The sequence below is a fragment of the Dromiciops gliroides genome, chromosome 2, assembly GCF_019393635.1.
Source record: "Dromiciops gliroides isolate mDroGli1 chromosome 2, mDroGli1.pri, whole genome shotgun sequence".
Taxonomy (NCBI): Eukaryota; Metazoa; Chordata; class Mammalia; order Microbiotheria; family Microbiotheriidae; genus Dromiciops; species Dromiciops gliroides.
In genome coordinates, this window is record NC_057862.1 from 121630973 (window position 1) to 121652109 (window position 21137).

General features: G+C 41.5%; 1 protein-coding gene across 3 annotated transcripts in view; it reads right to left on the reverse strand.

The window, feature by feature from the left end:
- ZNF710 (zinc finger protein 710) overlaps window positions 1-21137 on the reverse strand; it is an 88702-nt gene that overhangs the window by 25456 nt on the left and 42109 nt on the right. The window contains exon 1 of one of the 3 annotated variants that reach the window (XM_043986825.1): window positions 9810-9935. The exons of the other annotated variants lie outside the window; for them this stretch is intronic. The gene's annotated coding sequence lies outside the window, so the exon portion shown is untranslated. Of the gene's footprint in view, window positions 1-9809; window positions 9936-21137 lie in introns of those variants that run through there. 3 annotated transcript variants of the gene reach the window in all.

A 21137-nucleotide genomic window follows, 5' to 3' on the forward strand; every position in this document is an offset into this window, starting at 1 on the left:
TTGTATCCTGATATCTTCAAAATTATCCTTTAACCCAAGGAAAGAAGGGGTGGAGTCCCAGTGGAGTCTAACAAAGCAGAGACACATGAGAAAATACATAGAGGAACCTCAACTTTGGTTGCTATAACCTTTTTTTAGAAGAAAGACTTTCAAAGGGAAGGTACCTTGTGTTTTGTGGGGTACCTCATTCAATGTCATACCATACACACTGATCAATCACTCATTGGATCCTAATTGATGATGCTGGCTTTCTATGGATACTGGCTTTTCAAAATGAAAGATAAGGAGACTGAAGTTTAGAAAACCCAACTTACAAAGTCCCAAGTCCAAGTCATCAAACTTAACATTAAAGAACACTAGATTCATAGGCTCATAGGTTTTCAACTGGAAGGAACCTCAGAAATCAACTAGTCTAGCCCTACCTTCCCCTTTAGACATTTAGAACCTGGGGCCCACAGAGGATAAGTGATTCAACCAAGATCTCAAACACACACACACACACACACACAAAGCTGAGTTAGGATTTGAGAAAACCTCCACACCCAACATCCTTTCCACCTTATCCCATACTACCTACCTCTCAGGTCCTCCTGTAAAAAACAAAAAAAAGTGAGGATAATTTGATTTGTCACAACACCCACTGTAATTATGTTGACGTATTACCTTTTATCTGAAAACCTCAAAACTACTAGGTTATAAGTACGTTTATATCCTATACCAATATACCTAAACACATGCTTACACACACACACACACACACACACACACACACACACACACACACCAGATACTAGACTAATCAATCTCTTTCTTGACTGAAGGAGGAGAAAGTTTGTGGCAGGCTTGAATAAGCTAGCAAAATGCCCATGCTGACTTCAGCTTCTACGTACTGCCCCAAGCATGTTCTGGTTTTGCCAGAAACATCATCTTTTTTTTTTTTTTTTTTGGTGGGGCAATGGGGGTTAAGTGACTTGCCCAGGGTCACACAGCTAGTAAGTGTCAAGTGCCTGAGGCAGGATTTGAACTCAGGTCCTCCTGAATCCAGGGCTGGTGCTTTATCCACTGCGCCACCTAGCTGCCCCCCGAAACATCATCTTAAACTCAAAATATGAGGGATAGAAAAAGGTGTCTAAGAGATCACTCAAGTCCATCCTCTTCCTTTCACATGAGTTAACTAAGACACAGAAATGAAATGTCTGTTCAAAGTCACAACATCGAGTTAACAGCAGAGTTGGGGTCGGAACTCAAATCTCAGGAGTAGAAGAGTGCTTTTCCCACTGCTCTATGAGTCTTTCTTAATCGCCTTCAAACATCTTTAAATATAAAAATATTAATATTATCAAAATAATAAATGAATGTATCACCAGATAATCAGCATTATAAAATAATAACAATATTAAAAAATCAAAATTCATGCTCTTCTCTTAATAAGACAGGCCGAAAGTAGAGTAGGGTCCCACCTCCCTTCCTAGACTAAGATCTCTGCTTTCAGTTTGGTTGGTGTTATAGGGGAGTGTAAGAAAGAGTTCTTTTCATTTGTTGTTTCTTTGCTCAATACTTTGTGCACCCACAATTCCAAAATGAGAGGCATATTTTGAGTTAAGAAGGGTTTTATTCCAGGAACTGCTTTTTTGTTGCTGTTCAGTTGTTTAAGTCATGATCGATTCTTCATGACCCCATTTGGGGTTTTCTTGGCAAAGACACTGGAGTAGTTTGCCATTTCCTTCTCCGGCTTACTTTACAGAGGAGGAAACTGAGGCAAGCAGGGTTAAATGACCTGCTGGATTTGAACTCATAAAGATGAGTTTTCCTGACTCCAATTCCTCTTTAACCTTCTGCTTCTAGAATATCAAGGCAATTTTCCCTGACAATTTCTTGGAAGTTGATGTCTAAGCTCTTCTTTTTGATCATGGCTTTCAGGGAGTCCAATAATTTTCAGATTATCTCTCCTGGATCTATTTTCCAAGAAAATATTTCACGCTGCCCTCTATTTTTTCACTCATTTGGATTTGCTTTATTGTGTCTTGATTTCTCATAAAGTCATTAGCTTCCATTTGCTCAATCCTAATTTTTAAGCAATTATTTTCTTCAGAGAGCTTTTGAATCTTCTTTTCCAGTTGGCTTTTCAAGTTGTTGACTTTTTTTCATGACTTTCCTGCATCTTTCTCATTTCTCTTTCCATTTTTCCCTCTACCTCTCTTACTTTATCTTCAAAGTCCTTTTTGAGCACTTCTATGGCCTGAGACCAATTCATCTTTTTCTTGGAAGCTTTGGATGTAGGAGCTTTGACTTTGTTATCTTCTTCTGAGGGTAGATTTTGATCTTCCTTGTCACCAAAGAAACTTTCTAGAGTTAGCATGTTTTTCTGTCTGCTCATTTTGCCAGCCTATTTCTTGACTTCTAACTCCTTCTTAAGGTGGGGCACTGCTTCTAGGCTGTACTATCCCAAGCTTCAGGGGGTCCCAGGTGGTATGATTTAAGGAGAGGCAGGTTCTCCACTCCCATGGCCTGTGCTCTGCTTTGTAAGTAACTCCAGGCCTCCTATTTACTCTTTAATCCAGAAACAAAATTCTGTTTCACTATGGTTGCTAGCTCCGGCGACCCTGCGCCCCTCCCCAACCTGGGCCCACCACTCAAGACTGCTTCCTGGTTCCCAGCAAGGGCAAAACAACAGAGTCCTGCCTCAGCACCAGCAGAGACTACTGTAATCTCCCCCTAGCCAACCGCTTGATCCCCCTACTGTCCATGGGCTAAGTTCTAGAAGCAGCTGCTGCCAAAGCCAACACCAAGGCTCTTCTGTGGTATGGCCTGCCCAGGGCTGGATGTGTGTGGCACAGTTGCACTCCACTCTCACCTCAGTACAACAGATCTTTCCTGCTGACCCTCTAAGCTGTCATTGGCTGGAAAATGATCCCACCCCATCCTTTTGTGGGTTCTGCTGCTCCAGGAATTGTTTTATAGAATTATTTGGAGGGATTTTGGGGAGTGCTCCGAGAATCACTGCCTTTTCTCTGCCATCTTGGCTCTGCCCCACACTGCTTCACCTAGCTGCCCATAGGAACTGCCTTATCCTCTCAAATTCTGAAATATTGACAGTGGCTAACCACAGAAAAACAGGAAAGAATAGTGTGCAGTGAAAAGAGCTTTGGACTAGAAGTTCAGAAGCCTATATTTTAGCTCTGACTTTGCCACCAACCAGCTACATGATCTTGGACAAATCACTTAACTTCTCTGGAACTTGGCTATCCCATCTGTTAAATGAAGAATTTGGAGTAGACATGCTCACTAGCTGTGTAATCAAGAGCAAGTCACTTAACTTATCCGGGCCTTGGTTTCCTCATGTGTAAAAAACCTAGAATAACACTTAAGTCAAGAAGGAGATAACATTTTTGTCTGTACTATTGCAATAGCCTCCTAACTATGGTCTCGCTCCCCATTCCAATCCATCTTTCACATACTTCTGAAGTATCAATCGTAAAGGAAAGGACTAGTCATGCTACTCCCCTGCTCCCAACTGCCTATAGATTGAAATGTTAACTCTGCTGTTAGGCATTTAAATCCTTCATAAGCTGGATCCATCCCTCCTTCTCAGGTTAAAAACGCCTTCCTGCACTCCATGGTTCAAACAAACTGACATTCTTGCTATTTTTCGCACACAATATCCCATCTCCCATCTCTAGGCTTTTTGCACAGGATGCCTCTGGTTTGTGGAAAGTGGTGCCCTCTCTTTGCCCCACAAGGACTAAGAATCCTACTCTCCTTCAGAGCTCAATTTAAGTAGCACCTCCCAAAGGATGCCTTTCTTACATTGCACATCCTGATACCGGCACAGGTTTGCAGATTGTAGGCTCCTTCAGAGAAAGAGTGGTTCCACACTTCTATTGTTATCATCTAGGACAGTGCTGGTACATAGTTGGTATTTAATAAAAATGTCTACTGATTGTGCCTATCTCACAGGGTAGGTTCAAAGGAGATAATGTATGCAAAGCACTTTGCACTCTTTAAAGTACTAGAAGTGTAAATTATTCACTCACAGATCTATAGGTAAAACTCACCTCGATTTCTTAAATTGCTAAACTGGGCCCAATACTGAAGACCATAAGTTTATGTTTTCTTGGGGTGGTCGGGTAGGAGTTCCTTGGGGGAAGGGTAACATTGCCGTGGTTATAAATTGATCTTTGTTCCCTGAACTTACAAGTGAAGAATCCCAAAGGTATCTGTTAAGATTTTTGTTCGGTTTGGGGGAAGGGGAAGAGATGGAAGGGAATGGGAGGATGGTCTTCCTGGATGGTTGCTGCGAGTTTTACTCACCTTCTCCCCTTTCCCCTTTTCCTTAGCTTCTAATTTAGAATTCATAGTTTTTCTCCACATTCTTTTCCTGGAGCCCCCAGTTCTCAAATTCTGATCCCACTCTCGGAGACTCCACTGCCTCCTCTTTCCTCCTCTCCTCCCCACCCCCAGTCTTTAGCATTTTCCATCCTCGTTCCCCCCCACACACACTCTCTCTCTTTCTCCTCTCTCTCATTCTTTGTTTCCCTGGCAACACCTCTCTGCTCTGTGGGTCTGTCCTGTGTTTCTCTCTTTTTTCTCTCTTATCTTTCTCTTTTCTCTTTCATCTATCTCCTCATCTCTATGTATATTCCAAACCTCTCTCTCCCCCTTTGCTTTTGGGCTCTCTCACTCCCTTTTTCTTTCTTTCCTTTCATCTCCTCCAATGTTCTCTTGCCATCTTGGGGCTACATTTATTTGTCTCTTGCTTTAAAAAAAAAAATCTATTTCATTAGCCACAGTTCCTCCAGTTCAATGCCAGTCCTTTCTGCAGGTCACCTCTAAGGTTCAGGCTCCCTACTGATGTTACAAGGAAGGGGATGAATCTACTGTTTCCATTTTCCAGTCTGGACCTCCTGCCTGTCAGAATGAAAGTTTCTTTACTCCCCACCTAAGAAAAGGAAACTGAAAAGGGACTGGTGCAAAATTTCCAGAAGGAAAGGGCTTAATGGTTTGAATCCTCCTTTGGAGGTAGTCCCAGGGGGCTTTATCTCATTCAGTGACCTAAGAGTGAAGCCTTCTCTGAAAACCCCAGGCCACCCATATCATGAGGGAGTCAAAATTCTGTAGAAAAGCTAGATGGCTCATTCAATATTTCTCATGCTAGGAATTCACTAGTTTGTCCAGTAAAGCCTGAAATCTTATGCTGTACACAAGAGTTTCATGTTCTTTTTGTTGTACTCAATATCCCCATTTTGCCTTGGTTGAGGGATACTTAACCTTTTCTGTGTCATGGACCCCTTTGGCAATGTGGAAAAGGCTATCAGTCCCTTCTCAGAATATTTTTAAATACACAGGACAAAATACATTGATTAAAACCAATTATCTTGAAATAGTAAACAAAATATTTTTAAAAAAACAAACTCACAGATTCCAAATGAAGAATGTTAAACAAACAAAAAACAAACAATAATCACAACAAAACTACAAAAGAGGAAGTTGGGGAGACTCCAATCCTTAAAACCTCTATTGTTTCTTCCCATGATTCCAAACTTCCTTTAAGAAAAAGGAAACAAACACATTGCTCTTTCTTTGTGTTTCCCTAAGTTTCAGGGGTGAAGGAATTATACCAGATTTCAAGGTTCTCAGCACTTTTCTCTCACTTACTGAGAGAGGCTGTAACTCCAACCTCAAAAGTGCTGGCCTTGCTCTACCTCCTTACTGGTTTCTAGATTTCTGTTTTTAATCTAGAGTGATCAGAAATTGTAGGACAAACAAAGCTCCTTAAACACAATGGGTTGCCATTGAAAATAAACAAAAGAGATTATATTGGAGGCACCAAAGTTTCAAAGTAACTGAAAGAAAAGAGCTGCTTGGAAAAGGGAGACCATTTAGGTCTGATTTAACCCTGGGTGCTGGCTTCAGAGGATAAGGGGAATGTCACCAAAACACATTCATTACCACTGAAAGGCATCAACCAGTGCAGGGAAGCTCTTTGCCAGGTTATTGGTGTCACCGATGATGCTAGTACATACACCTACAAGATCTTTTCCTGGTTTCTGAACAGTGTTTATCTGAAGAGTTTAATCCCTCTTTTGACCACACCATATGGATCACAGGGAGTAAGAGACGTCTTGGTTTGTAATTGGATCCAAGGAATAGACAACTGGCAAATATGAGTGGACATAAAGAGAAAACAAGGACAGAAAGGTTTACGCCTTTTACACCTAACACTATTCTTCATTTCTTTCCTTTTGCTCATAAGCACAGAAGATCTTGTCCTTTAGCTATATAACCAAATAGTGAAAATCTGTGGGTGGTCCCAGGATGGATATTGTCGCATTCTATCAAAGGAGTGGGAGGTTAAAGAAGGACCTGAATTTAAGAATACCTTCAAGGACCAAGCTGTGCCAATTGATGTCATGCCTTTGTACTAAGTAGGATGAAAATGTTTTTTTTCAAAGTAAAATTCTACTTGTTTGTAATTATTAGTATTTAAAGTGCATTTGTATGAGGAGAAGACATCATACTGGTAAAATTACTTTAAAATTCTTGCATCAGTTGACACAATTGACGTGCTTGATCCTTCTAGCATTAAAATCTCTCAGCTCCCTTTGCTGGCATTCTTCATGGTATGTATGCTGGAGCTTGGCCTACAAGTCTATGACTAGTTGTATGGGTTGTGCTTGCTTGGGATCTGCTTCATACAGAAAACCCATTTTTCCATAATCCAAAAAGTGAAATTACCAGTTAACAAATTCCCTGCTTCCATCTTCCTCCTTCCCAACCACTCTCTTTGGCTGCAATCAAAGGACAATGCTCCATGACACCTGTAAAGTCTATTCAAGAATGGGGTGGTAAAAATAATCAGCCTACTGGAGTCGATGGTTCTACATGAGGCCACTCGAGATCAAGGGGCACCAAGACTTGAGTTGATCTGTGCTGTTAGGACTTCCCTTTTATGTACAGCGAGCAAAACTAAACTTCCTGAGCTCAGCAAGTTCTAACATGAGGGACTGCTGAGCCAACAAAGAGAGGACTTCTCCCTTAAAGGATGTGAATCCTGAAGAAACTGCTTGCTAAGCAGTTCTGGGACACTTTGGGGAAGGAAGGGATGAAAAACAGAAGGAGGTGATGAAGAAGGATTGAAGTACAGGTGGACATATGCCGATGAGGCATATGTTCATCAGTACCTTTCCATCAATCAAGAAATATTTATTAAGTGATTACTATGTACCCAGAAGCACCTGGTGCAAGGCACAATGCCAGATGCTGCTAAGAACAAAAAGATAAAAATGAACTAGTTCCTGTCCTCAAGTAGTTGACATTCTACTGAGGAAAATATGTAAAAGAAGTCTTATGTATGATTCCTGCCCTGAAGGGGCTTATGCTTTAGCTTGGAAAAGAAAAAACAAACAAACAAACAAATAAATAATAAAAACAAAGCAATCATAATATAAAACTATGTTTAATTTGCGGTCAATTTATATGGTAAAAGCTATGAATTCAGAAAAGGGAGAAAAATACAAATGGCAGAGCCATAGGGAAGGTCTTAAAGAATGAGGATGTGGCTAAGCTGAGGGAATCTCAGGTATTGGGGAAGAACATGAGCACAGTGGGGAGGAAGGGAAAATGGTTAGGAGTGGCCAGAGGTTCTTTAATTTTTTGTGCCATGGACCCCTCTGAGTCTGGAGAAGCTTATGGACCCCTTCTCCGAATCATTTTTAAATGCATAAAGTAAAAACATAGAATTACAAAGGAAACTACTGAAATACAGTTAGCAAAATACTTTAAAAACAAGTTCACATGCCCCAGGTTAAGAATCTCTGGCAGAGAGCTTTAAAAGCCAGGTAGAAGAATTTAGTCTTGATGCAGTAGGGAACCAGGGAAGGTTTTTGAGTGGAGGAATGATATGATGAAAGCCAGGTTTCAGAAGCATTAATTGGGCAGAGATATACAAAAGAGATGAAGAAAGGAGAGTGGAGTGGTCAAGGAGGCAGTTGTAGTAATCCAGGGATGAGGGGAAGACAGCATAGATGACAGTGGTGGGCAGAGGAATGGAGAAGCTTTGTTAAGGGTTAGAAGATATTATGGAGGAAAAGATGAAAACCAGAAAGAGGTGATGAGGCAGGGTTTGAAGTACAAGTGGAAATATGCAAATAGGATGGATATTTGTGGGTCTTAGGAGCACTGGCCCAGTAGAGGTATGCAGGAGGGATGAAAAAAAGAGACTGGAGTCAGGGAGTGTGATTAAGAGGTTTGTTGCAGTAATACATGTATGAGGTGGTAAAGGCATGAATAGATTAGGATGGTGGGGATAAGAATGGAAAGGAATTTCAAGAAGAAAGACTGACAGAACTTGGTGATTGATTATATTTGGAGGATGAAAGAGAATCATGTATCAAAGATGATTCCAAGGTTTTGAGCCTAAGGCCATAACTTCTCAGGGTTAAAAAAAAATTCTATCTAAACATTGGACATTACTCGCCCTTTAGCCCACCTGTCCCAACATATCTTGTGATATATGATGCTAATAAAATAAGGAATATTTCTTTTCAAATCACTCACTCAAAGTAATGATTTTGCCAGGAGAGTAGTAAAGAAGGTCTTTAAAAAAAAATTTGCTCCTAATAGATTTCCTAGTGGGGTAATGAGCATGAGCAAGGGGTAAGAAAGTTGTGTTTAGTATTGTGTGCGTGCTCTCTCTCTCTCTCTCTCTCTCACACACACACACACACACACACACACACAAAAACACCTACTTATGGTTATAGGGCAATGAGTTGCTTCTTCCTTCTCTCACTCTATTGCATCAGTGATCATTAGAATACAAAGCAGCATCAGACATCATTCTCTGCCCTCGAGTTTACAATCTATTTGGAGAGACTATGCCCACATGAAAAGTTTACAATGAAAAGCATGATGGAATTAAAATAAATGTGTTAGAGAGAGTAGGTGAGCAGGTCTACAGTGCTGACTGTTCTCTCTCAGGGGTGCTATCTACACTTGTGTCCCCTAGAACATCCTGGCCTTCCAATTCAGCTTCCTCAGTTCCCATGAACTTTATATGACCCAGTGAGAGACCGGCACTCTAGATCTCAACATCGTTCATAACTGTTACTTCCATGATCCATAACTTTAAAATTTCTCTCACTGATCTCAACTTTCCTGTCTTCCATCTCTCCCCTTTTGACATTCCTCGTCCTTTAGACCCTCCACCATCCTTCACATTCCTTCCTTCCTAATTTTGACCCTATGGTTCACCAAGACAACTAGATGCTCTCCTTGGCCCTTGGATCCCTTATCTACTTGTCCTGTTGCAGCTTCCCTCTTGCTAAACCCCAGCTCTGGGTTCTCCCTACTATTCATCTTCCCTGCTCCTATTTACATATTACTGAAAGGAATACATATGCTCCCATTTACATATTTACTGGAGGAAATTATGCAACTGTGTCAAGTGGGTCCACTACAAATTTATGGTATCTAAAATCAAAGGCTCATAGACTTAGAGCTGGAAGGGCCTTTAGAAGCCAGAATCCAACCCCATAATTTTACAGATGAGGAAAGAAAGGCTTCGAGAGATTGCATGATCACCCAAGATAAAAGAATTAGTGTCTAAAGCAGGGTTTAATCTCAAGGTTTCCAAGCCTAGGGCTCTGCACTAGACCACCTGGGCTCTCACTGCTGCACAGAAATAGCCTTTTCTCTTTCCCTGATTGACTATTGTGCTCTCCCCAGCAGCAGTTCCAAAACTTCCCTTCTTTCCTCAAGCTCCCTCTCTATACCATCCCGATCCCTTTCATCTCCATAGAGGACCTTACCTCCTCCTTTAGTAAGAAAACTGATACCACCCTCTCTGAGATCTCTCTTCTTGCCTCCACACCTCAAATTCCTCTGTATGATTTCCCATTCTCCACTTCTTTGCTCCAGTCTCTGAGGAAAGGGTGGCCTTTTTCACCAAGGCCAACCTCTCTCTATGTACCCTTGATCCTATCCTATCTCTTCCAAGAGTTTATACCCCGCCCTTCTCCTCCACCCCACTCCCATCATTCCCCCTTTCTTTCACTTTTAATCTCTCCTTATCCAATGCTTCCACGATGCCTAGAAACATGTTCGGTTCTTCTTCATCCTTTAAAAAAAAAAAATCCCCAAAGCCCTTCATTTGATCCCTGTCCTTAGGGAACTCATATTTCACTGGGGGAAAACATGCTTCAAACTATTATTCAAATACAAGACTTATATAGAATAAATGTAAAGGATTTGGAGTGGAGGGAAGGAGTAGCAACTATGGAAAAACCCAATAGTCTAACAAATGAAGAAATGCCTCTCACAGAAGGTGACATTTCAGCTGAGCTTTGAAAGAAGCTATAGGTTCCAAGACATAGACAGTACAAGAAGATGAGCATTCCAGGCATGGGGGTATGTGTGGGGAGGGAGGGGTGCCTCAATAGAGCCTGCACAAAGGCATGGAGATGGGTGATATAAGGTCAGATCTACTGGGAACATAAAATATGCCAGATTGGAGAGAATGCAGAGTATGTGAGATGAAGTAATGTATAGTCTTCATGGCCGAGGAGGACAGAATTAGGAACAACATGTGGCAATGACAGCAAGGCCGATTTAGGCTTGAGGTCAAGAAAAAACTTCCCTACTAATGAAAGCTATCAAACCATAGGATGGTCTGCCTCTGCTAGAAGTGAATTCCTTCTCCCTGGACACCTTCAAGCCAAAGGCAGATAGATGACCCCTTGCCTGTAGAAGCGATTGTTAGTCAGGGATGGTCTGGGACCATGTCACTTCTGTGGTCCCTTCCAAATCTTGGAATCTGTGTAATACTACAGGAAGTCTAAGAAGAGAGATTCCTGGGTGCCGGAATAGCATGACAAGTCTTTGTAGAAAAGAGAGAATTTTAGTGGGGTCTTAGTGTCTGTAAAACACGGTTAGAGCTTAGGGTGAAAATAGGTAAGAAGCATTCTTTAGGGAACAAACTGCATGGGGAAGGTGTGAGTGTAGAATTCTGCCATTCATATCTGGGGCAAAGTGATTAGAATAGACTAAGGAGATGGGGAGGTCATGGGGATGGGGCATGAATATCAGGCTGGACAGGTAGTCTTAGTCAGAGACCCCTGAAGGTCAAGATCAAGAGCTTAAACTTTTTGTCCCACTGGCATTAAACAACCATCAGTGAATTTTTAGGCGGGTCAGTGTGACAGAAGTGTGTGGGACAGATTAGAGGGAGGAGTGCCTGAGGCAGTTAAGCAGGCTATTGTCAGGGAAGTGATAAGGACCAGCCAGAATTTGGTTCTGGTCTTCCCCCATTTCCCCCCCCCCCAACAGTGAATAGAGAAAGGGAGAAATGGATAGTAAAGGTACAGCAGAAGGAAGACTAGATAGAAGATGGCAGTTAGTAACTGGATACAGGAGATGGAGAGGAAGAAGAACTTAGCCTCTTAAAGCCAGAGGATTATAGATCTGGAGCTAGAAAGGACCTCAGAGGTGATCTAGTCCCATCCCTTCATTTTATAGCTGAGGAACCTGGAAGTTAAGTAACTTGTTTAAGGTCCCACAGGGTCAGAGGTAGGATTCTAGGGTCCTGTGGCTCAAATCCAATGTATTTCCACCATAGCTTGCTGAATGACTTGAAGCAATGGTGGTAACATGAATACATATTCCTTCTGCTGCACCTCCACTGTTCATCTCTCCCTTTCTCTACCCACTGCAGAAGGAAAAAAAAAATCAAAGACCAGAACCAAATTTAGACAGGTCATTAACACTTCACAACAATAAGGCAGGAGGCAGACCTGTTTCTGATGCAAAGGTGATGATTTTGATTTCAACAAAGTTAAGACTGAATTGACTATACAGTTAGAGATGTCCAAGGTCCTAGAGAAAACTGAAATGGAGTTAGAGAAACAGGTCGGTCTGGCCATGGAAATTTGGGAGTCCTTTGCTCAGAGGTGACAGTTCAATTAAGATTGAATGAATTCTCTGAAGAAAAGAACAGAGAAAAGCAGAAAGCTAGAGACTTAACCTTTATTTATTTATTTATTTTGGGGGGCAGGGCAATGGGGGTTAAGTGACTTGTCCAGGGTCACACAGCTGGTAAGTGTCAAGTGTCTGAGGCCGGATTTGAACTCAGGTCCTCCTGACTCCAGGGCCAGTGCTTTATCCACTGTGCCACCTAGCCGCCCCCCGACTTAACCTTTATTGACAGCCAGTCAGTGCTCCAAACAAAGAAAAGGAACCAGTGAAGAGAATGAAGGAGCAACAATTAGTAAAGTATAACATCATGAGGCCAAGATGGTATGATCATAGATTACAGGAACATATATTTAAAGCTGAATGAGCACTTATTGGTCTTTGAATCTATCCCTCTCATTTTACAGATGAGGAATCCAAAGCCGATAGAGGTTAGGTGACTTGCCCAGGGACACACAGCTAGTGGGTATCTTAGCTAGGATTTGAACCCAAGTCTTTATGACTTTAAGTCTAGAGTTCCATCCACTCTATGTCTAAGTAGGATGTTTAAAAAAAAAAGTGATGGGGTGTGGTCAGCAGTATTCAGTGATTCAAAGAATTAATGGAGAATATAAGCAATAAGGGCTGAGAAAAGGCCATTAGACTTGACAATTACAAGATCATTGGTGACCTTTACAAGTAGAATTTCGACATACTGATGAAGGAAGCCAGATTGCAGGCTTAAAAAGTAGGTAAGTGGTAGGGAAATACATAAAGCAACTATAGATCACTTCTGTATATCTTTAAAAATATATTTTGTTTTTACCCCACTATCAATATTAACTGGTACATGATCAAATTTATGTGGTAGGGCTCTTAGATACAGAGAAAATGCTGACCTTGCATTGGTAGAGTGCCTCAATGGGAATTTACTACACTAGTTCCTATCCAATTCTATATTGCTTTTTATCCGCTGGTAGTATAGACAGGATTCATGATTTGGATAACGATTAGATGAGACAGTCTCTGAGGTTTTTTCCAACTCCACCATTCTATGGTTCTTTGGGATCAAAGGCTCAATTAAGGAATTACTTACTGCTCCCAAAGATAACTGATAGGCAGCTCACTGAAGAAATACTGCTGTTTACTATATACATTGGCTATCAGAAAGATATGGCTTACTTTTTACACATTTAAGAAGAAAACAGGGGCAGCTAGGTGGCGCAGTAGATAGAACACCGGCCCTGGATTCAGGAGTACCTGGGTTCAAATCCGGCCTCAGACACTTAATACTTACTAGCTGTGTGACCCTGGGTAAGTCACTTAACCCCAACTGCCTCACTATAAAAAAAAATGAAAACTAAAAGAAGAAAACAAACCAAATTCAGGCACTAAAGTACAAACATCAAGAACTAAAGCCTGGGGGCGGCTAAGTAGCACAGTGGATAGAGCACTGGCCCTGGAGTCAGGAGTACCTGAGTTCAAATCCGGCCTAACACTTACTAGCTGTGTGACCCTGGGCAAGTCACTTAACCCCAATCGCCTCACTTAAAAAAAACTAAAGCCTGCAGAGGAGACTACAGGCCTAGGTTTTGTCCCATACCTGGGCCTGAGGAATGGTGCAGCTACTGGGGTACTTGATCCAAACCTTTTTGATCTGTGCCCCTCTTCTGTGTGATGCTCTGTGATACTGCTGTGCCAGTACTGCCCTAGTCACAGCATTCCACACCCTTTACCACATAGGCCTCACGCCAAACCCTGGTTAAAAGCCCAAGTACTTCCTTTGGTACTGGGCCTTCCTGGCTTTCCAGTCACACCTGCTTCTTGAGCCTCACATGATTAACCAGCCCACACCCAGGGTTCCTGTTGGCACTAGTTTCTGGAAACTAGAATGGTGTCTCTTCTCAAATTTCAAAATCCATTTTTATAGCTTAAAAACAAAGAGCCTCCCTCCCCAACCAATCAAGAGATGAAGTCTCCTAACTAGAAGGAGATAACCTATTTTCTAGGACTGTTGGTGTCTTCAATATCATCTAAATACCTGTAACTTGTTGAGCACTGCTACTCCACATCCCATTCATGTCAAACCATTCATGTAAATATAGCCTGAATGTCTTAATCCTAAGGGGACAGGGATGGTGCATATTATTTCATTGGTGTAGGTGACTCTTGGGAAAGGAAATTTCCTTACCTAGTCTGCAACTTAGTCTTAGAAAGTTGCCTAGAGCATTGAGAGGGTCAAGTGGCATGCCCAGGGTCATATAGCTAGTATATGGCAAAGATAGGTCTTAAATACAGATCATCCTGCCTTTAAGGCCGACTCTCCATCCAGTATGCTTTGTTGCCTCTTACCAATATACCCAGGGAGCAAATGAAGATAAAAATGAATTTGTTGTTGTTGTTTATTCTCTGGATTCCTTAGAGAGAACTTAAACCAAAACCCCCTCATATTAAGTTTGTTGGATGATGTGCAAAAAACATCACTACAAAGTCCAAAAGAAATGTATCCTGGGGCCTGGGGAGAGTCACCTCTCCCCCCCCCCCCGAAAAGTATATTGACATTCATTTTCTAGAACATACTTGGGCCTAGGCTCCTTCCCCTGGAGGCCTGTAGAGATCACTATAATTCCTAGGAGTGTATCATAACTGGAGCTATCCCTGGGGAAGGGAAGAGAAAGAGGATAAGAGGTTATCCCCCTGAGGAAGAGACTCTTAGAGGGAGAACCTGGCACCCAAAGTGATCCAAGCAAGAAGTGGAATGCCTGAGAGTAAATCCCCACCTATGAAGGGCTTGCTGTGAGCTGGGTTTCACTGATCACCAAAGTTTGGAAATTAGTTGAAAGTCCTGGGCAAAGGGCAAGGAACTTCAGATGAGCTCTAAGGAGGAACTGGTGCTTTGGGAGGTTGATATGGTGCAGCAAGGAATAGGGTTCAGCCTTGGATCCATCTTACTTATTCACCACCAACATCTTACATGGGCAACATCAAGTTATAATGACAGACATCAAAGAGAACCTTACAAAGGGAATGATGTCACAAAAACGCTGTTTGTGGGGGTATGGGTAGAAGCATTTTGCTTTGGTGAAAGGGCTTGGATATAGAAGGGGAGAAAGGAAGAAAAGATATGGGCTACTTTTAGATAGAGAAGTCACATCCTTCTTCTGAAAAAAAAACCAGCAGAAATGCTTCCTGTTCACTCCCTGGCCACCTCCTCTAGCTGGCCAGGCAATGAATTCGGGAGGTGAGGACGCTGATGTCCTGTAATCCCAAGAACAGTGCTTCTCAGATTCAGGGTTACAGAGCAGCAGAGTACAGAAAGCTGCTTCCTTAACAGGCTTCTCCAAGGAGAAGGGCTTTGGGAAGGAGTACTGGACATGGAGCCAGCTACAGAAAGAGTCTGTGGCACTGCAGACAGCTACCTGTTAACCTAATGGGGAGCTTACCTCTCCACCTTAGGTGCAATGTTGAACAGAATACAGATGATACATACTAATATGTGCACACACATACAAATCCTATGATGTACCATGCAGACCAGAACGATGGTTTGGGCACCAATGTACAACTTGGTGCATGTTACTCTATCTGAGCTTCTCAGATTCTCATCCTAACCTTCTTTCTTCAAAGGAATACAGATTTAAAGTCAGAAAGGATCTCTTAAGTCATCTATTTCAACTTCTTTGTTTTATAAATGAAGAAATTAAGGCCAAGAAAAGGTTACATGACATGCCAAGGTCACACAGGTAGTACAGTAACAGAGCTGAGATTAGAATTCAGGCCCTCTCGTTCCAAATCCAGAATTCTTTATCCTTATCATGACCGCTAAGTCCCTCCACTTCTCCCTGATCCTCCTCTGGACTTCACAGTCTGGACACTATAGTTGAATAGTTCAACTGTATATCTCCTGCCCATGAATACTTCGTCTACTTGGCCTCTTGCCACTGATTCATGCTGACTCTTCTTGGTTTCTTGGGTTGATCACTAATTTCTCAGCTCTGCTTTTGTTTCTAATGGGTCTTGCTTAGCTTTGGATTTCAAGCTTCCAATCTAAGTTTCTTTTCAGATCCAAATCTTTTCTGATGAGACTGTAGCCACCACCCCAACCCCTCCAATCCCAACAGGCCACAGACCAGTTCAGTTGAGTCTCCAACAATGACAACTAATAGCATTCATAATATTTCTTGAACTTCCAGACTAATTTTGAGCATGCGGTTGTTTCTGTATGGGACCACTACTCCGAAATTCCCAAACCCAAGAAAGTCACACTGTCATTTTTGAGATATGCCAAGTCAGGTAGGGCAGAGACAAAGAAGCAGTGGGAGGGAACTACTTCGGAGCTCTTTCACAAAACTTTCCATCTGTCAGTTCTTGGCTGGGAAACTGCAGAGGACATTCAAGAAACAGGCCGGACAAGCCTCTTCCAACTTTGACATCTTGATTCTGTGCTTCTGAGTGCCTTGTGGAAGGTATATATGACTCAAGAAATAATCAGGGGGGCAGCTAAGTGGCCCAGTGGATAAAGCGCCGGCCCTGGATTCAGGAGTACCTGAGTTCAAATCTGGCCTCAGACACTTACTAGCTGTGTGACCCTGGGCAAGTCACTTAACCCCCATTGCCCTGCTAAAACTAAAATTAAAAAAAAAAAAAAAGAAAAAAAGAAATAATCAGGGCCTGATGGCTCTTTAAACTCTGGGGACAATTTGATCTTAGGGTGTTGTTCTATTACATTAATGAGGTACAAGGAGATATCCTTTTGAAAACTAGAAAAACCTGACAAGCTGAGCTAGCGAAATCCTGCCAGGGTATTGTTTGAGTTTTCAGCTGTCCACAAAAAGCGTAAGCTTTTTGGACTTATTGGTTTCAAGGGCCCTTTCCAGGGTTTGGGTTTTTTGGGGGTTTTTTTTGCAGGGTGGGGGGAGTAGAGTTGGGGTAGGCGAATGGGGCCTCATTTTCTTTATTACTTTCTCTTAAATTTAGGTTTTCTAAAACAACATCTAAAGGCACAAGACCATACACAGACCATAACACTGAAATCTGCTATTCTTTCCCCATGATCCTAGCTCACTCTCATCTGAGTATACTCTTGGACAAAGAGGATAAAGGACAAAGACCTCAAGGAGAGATACTGCAGGAGAACTGAGGGGCAAATAGTTTCCAGCAAAGACAGAAAGTGTCCCCCATAAAAAAGCTTCCACACATAGCGAGCCACCATGAGAAAACCATTACCACCAATAATGTCACCTTCTACCAGACAGTTTATGAAGGTTGGTGATTTCTTTACATGCGTTCTTCTGTTGTCTGTGCAAGAAAAGAACTATCATCTATACCCCCAAGTTAGCGTTTCTCTTTTAACCCTGTTCTCCACACCCTCTCCAAAGTTGTCATCACAACTTCCACTTGAATCATTATGCACCAATCCAACTTCACCCCTTTTCTCCTGGAACAAAACCCATTCACCACACTTTTCTTCTGTGACTTATCAAAACCATATTTCACTGCGAGGAAATTCCTTTTTGCTCTTGACCCATTTACCACTTCTTTTTTTCTATCCCCTCCATAATGCAAACCTGACAATTTTTTCATCTCTTACTGGTTTTTTTTTTTTCCCCAAGAAGGGCTTGCCTTATTCATTCAGACTCACAAAGGATGGTTTGGTAACTCCAGGGAGGGTAGACTGATTTTGCAACATATACAATTCTGCATCATAAGCTAGGTTAGATTTTCTCCAAAAAGGCAACTAAATCATTCTTGAGACTTGATAAGTCCAATGGAATCAGACTCGAACTGTTGAAAGTAGCTTCCCAGGTGCCCAAGCCTTTAAAAGAAGAGTAGTAGCTCTTCAGCCTTAATGTATTCCATGCTGCTTTTTGAGACAGGTGCATCTCAGTATAGAGATTAAGAGAGCTGCATCCAACTGAATCAATGCTGTATCTTTGCTGAATGTCCTTCCCATGCTATTGTTAAGAAAAAACATTTTTGAAAAATCTTAAATGGTCTACAAGTATCTTGTTTCATTCCAAACCAGGGTCTAAAGCACCAGACCAGACTGAATAATTAATAATAATCAGCATATTTATATAGTACTTTAAGATTTGCAAAGCACTTTAAATATATTAACTCATTCAATCAGACCTGCTCCAGAATAGAGGGGTAGGGGTCAACCTTCTACCCATCTCATTAAATCCCATTTATCATTAAAAGTCCATGACATTCATCTTTATTAACATTTTCACCTTGTACATTGTGGGCACTCAATAGATATTTGTTAAATGAATAGATGCAGACCACCTTCAAAATCTATTCCCACCTTCCAAAAGATAATTTTAGTACATGGACCACAATTTTCCTTCTCTGCCATGTCTCTGGACATCATTCTTAATGACTCAATATCCATATACAAAAAACTCATCTTGATGACTCTAGATATCTCTGTCTTTTTTACTTCACTCTCCCAAATCTCCATCTAATATCAGCTACATACTAGCACTGCCATGACCTCAGTCCATCATTTACCAGTCTCTGCTCCATTTTTGAAAACTCTAATTTGGTCTTCTCACTTCTGACTACACCCTCTTAACCCATCTGTCATCTTACTCAATCAACATTTATCAAGTGCCTACTATGTGCCAGGCACTGTACTGGGGATACAAAAAGAGGCAAAAGACAGTCCCTGCCCTCAAGGAGCTTATAGAGGAGACAACATGTAAACAAATATATACAAAGCAAACTACATACAGGATAAATAGGAAATAATCAACAGAGGGAAGGCACTGGCATTATAAGGGATTGGGGAAGGCTTCTTGTAGAACGTGGGATTTTGGTTGGGACTTGAAGCTAGGGAGGTCAATAGTTGGAGTGGAGGAGAGAGAGAGAACGTTTCAGGCGTGGGGGACACCTACTGAACTGTACCAAGACTTACATTTTACTCATCCCCTCCCATTTCATGCAGGGCATTAAGCCTTTCCTGGCTTCGTTAGAGAACTCCTTCTCTGCCCTTGACTCCTGAGTTAGCTACTGCAATTGCCACCTTCTCTACAACCTTGGATCAAGATGAAAATGCAAACTCCCAATTCTGAACCATCTCCAATGTTTGATTTTTTTTTTTTTTGCTCCAAGCCATTTTTCTGTTTCTAGTCAAACAATGCAACACAAAGAGACAGAATTATCTACTGGCCATGCTCTTTAGAAAAGAAGAGTGACAGCAAGGAACACCTAAGGGGGATGACTATCTGCAGCTTTAAAAGTGTGCCAAATAGGGGGCAGCTAGGTGGAGTATTGGGTAAAGCACTGGTCCTGGATTCAGGAGGACCTGAGTTCAAATATGGCCTCAGACACTTGACACTTACTAGCTGTGTGACCCTGGGCAAGTCACTTAACCCTAGTTTGCCCCACAAAAATAAACAAAAACAAAACAAAAAAACTGTGCCAAATAAATGAGCAATATGAGATTGTACTTGTGATTGCCCTTAATCGTTCATAGTCTGTGCTCACTGAAACAAAGATTTTGGAGTTGGAAGGGCCTTTAAAGGTCATTTATTCAAACTTACTCACTTTACAGATAAAGAAACTGAGGCTCTCAAAGGTAAAATGAGATACTGAAGCTCAAACAGGTGATCTTGAGCAAGTATTTCCAAACCTCGTCTTTTTTGTCTGCTAAAACCAGGTTATTTCTCATTTTTTTCTTACATGGTGAGGAAGAATAGTTGTTCATATGAACAGTTATAAAGGACAGTCAGAAAAGCTGCTGAGGAAGAAAAAATAGGGGAAGGCTAGAACCAAAGGATAAGTCTTTGAGTGAGAGAAATATAATGATTAGTACCCTTGGGGAATAGCAAGGAGAGCTCTAAGTTTGGGAGTAGGTCCATTCCATCAGGCCCTTTCAGAAGCATTTGCATTTTAAGGGAAAAACAAGTAAGATAACATAGGTAAAGAACTTTACAAAGCTCTATCTATATAAGCGATTTTGTAAAATCAGATCTGGGATTCCAATGGGGTAAGGAGCTCCCAGTGAGGAATTTGTACCAAGGCAAACCAGAACCTCTAAGACTTAGAACCTTTGAGTTGCCTCTGGTAGTGTTGTTAGGTGGCTGGCCCAAGGTCACACCTCCATTATGAGTAAGGGACAGGCAGGACCAGAACCCAGGGTTTTCTGACTCCCAAGGCCTGCTTTTGATCCACTATTCCACACAATGTCATTATCTGCCATTATTATTGTTACTGGTGACACATTCCAAGAGATACTGATAAACCAAAGTATATTTGGAGAAGAATGAAAACAAAAATGATGAGGGGTTAGAAACCAAGTTATATAAGGAAACTTTCAAGGAATTGGGGGGTGTTTATCAATCTGGAGAAGGGAAGGCTATGGGTGAAGCAATCTTCAAAATCTGAAGAGCTCTCATGTAAAAGAAGTGATAGGTTCATTGTGTTGCTTCAGAAAGCAACATCGGGTTAAAAATGCTTGTTATTGATTGCAGAAAGCATTATTGGAACCAATGAATAGAAATCAGATGGGGATGGAACTTGACTCAAAAACAACTAGAAACTACTGTTGGCTAACAATGCTGCCTTATGAGATAGTGAGGTTCCTGTTACAAGAGATAATTACTTGAGGTTAGACATATAACAGGGATGCTGGAAAGAGATTTTTGAACTGAGTAGAAAGTTGGACTGGATGACCTGATGTGGACGAGAGAGTCCTCAACCTAACCCTGGATTTAGAGTCAGAGGTCCTATTTATTACCTGTGTGACCTTGAACAACTCATTTAGATTATTCGACCTCTCTAGGTCCTAGTTTACTCAATTTTAAAACGAGATAGGCTGTACTAAATTAACCAAGGCCTTTATGAGACATCTGATTACTTAGTAGGTGTTTAGTAAATGTTTATTGACTGAGGTCCCTTAATGTCTCCATGTCTGTGTTCCAGTGATCTCTAAATTTTAAATTCTAAAGTTCTATGCTTTGATGTTTGTTTGACTGGCATAATTGAAGTGGAAACTAGATACCGCTATGATGTATGACATGTTGTTGGTCAGTCTTTTCTGCTAACTCTAATACTAACCAATTAATCAATAAACATTCAAGTGCCTACTAAATGCCAGAAACTGTGATAAGTGCTAGGGACACAGAAAAGAAGCAAAAGACAGTCTCTTGACATCAAGGAGCTCACAATCTAATAAGGGAGATACT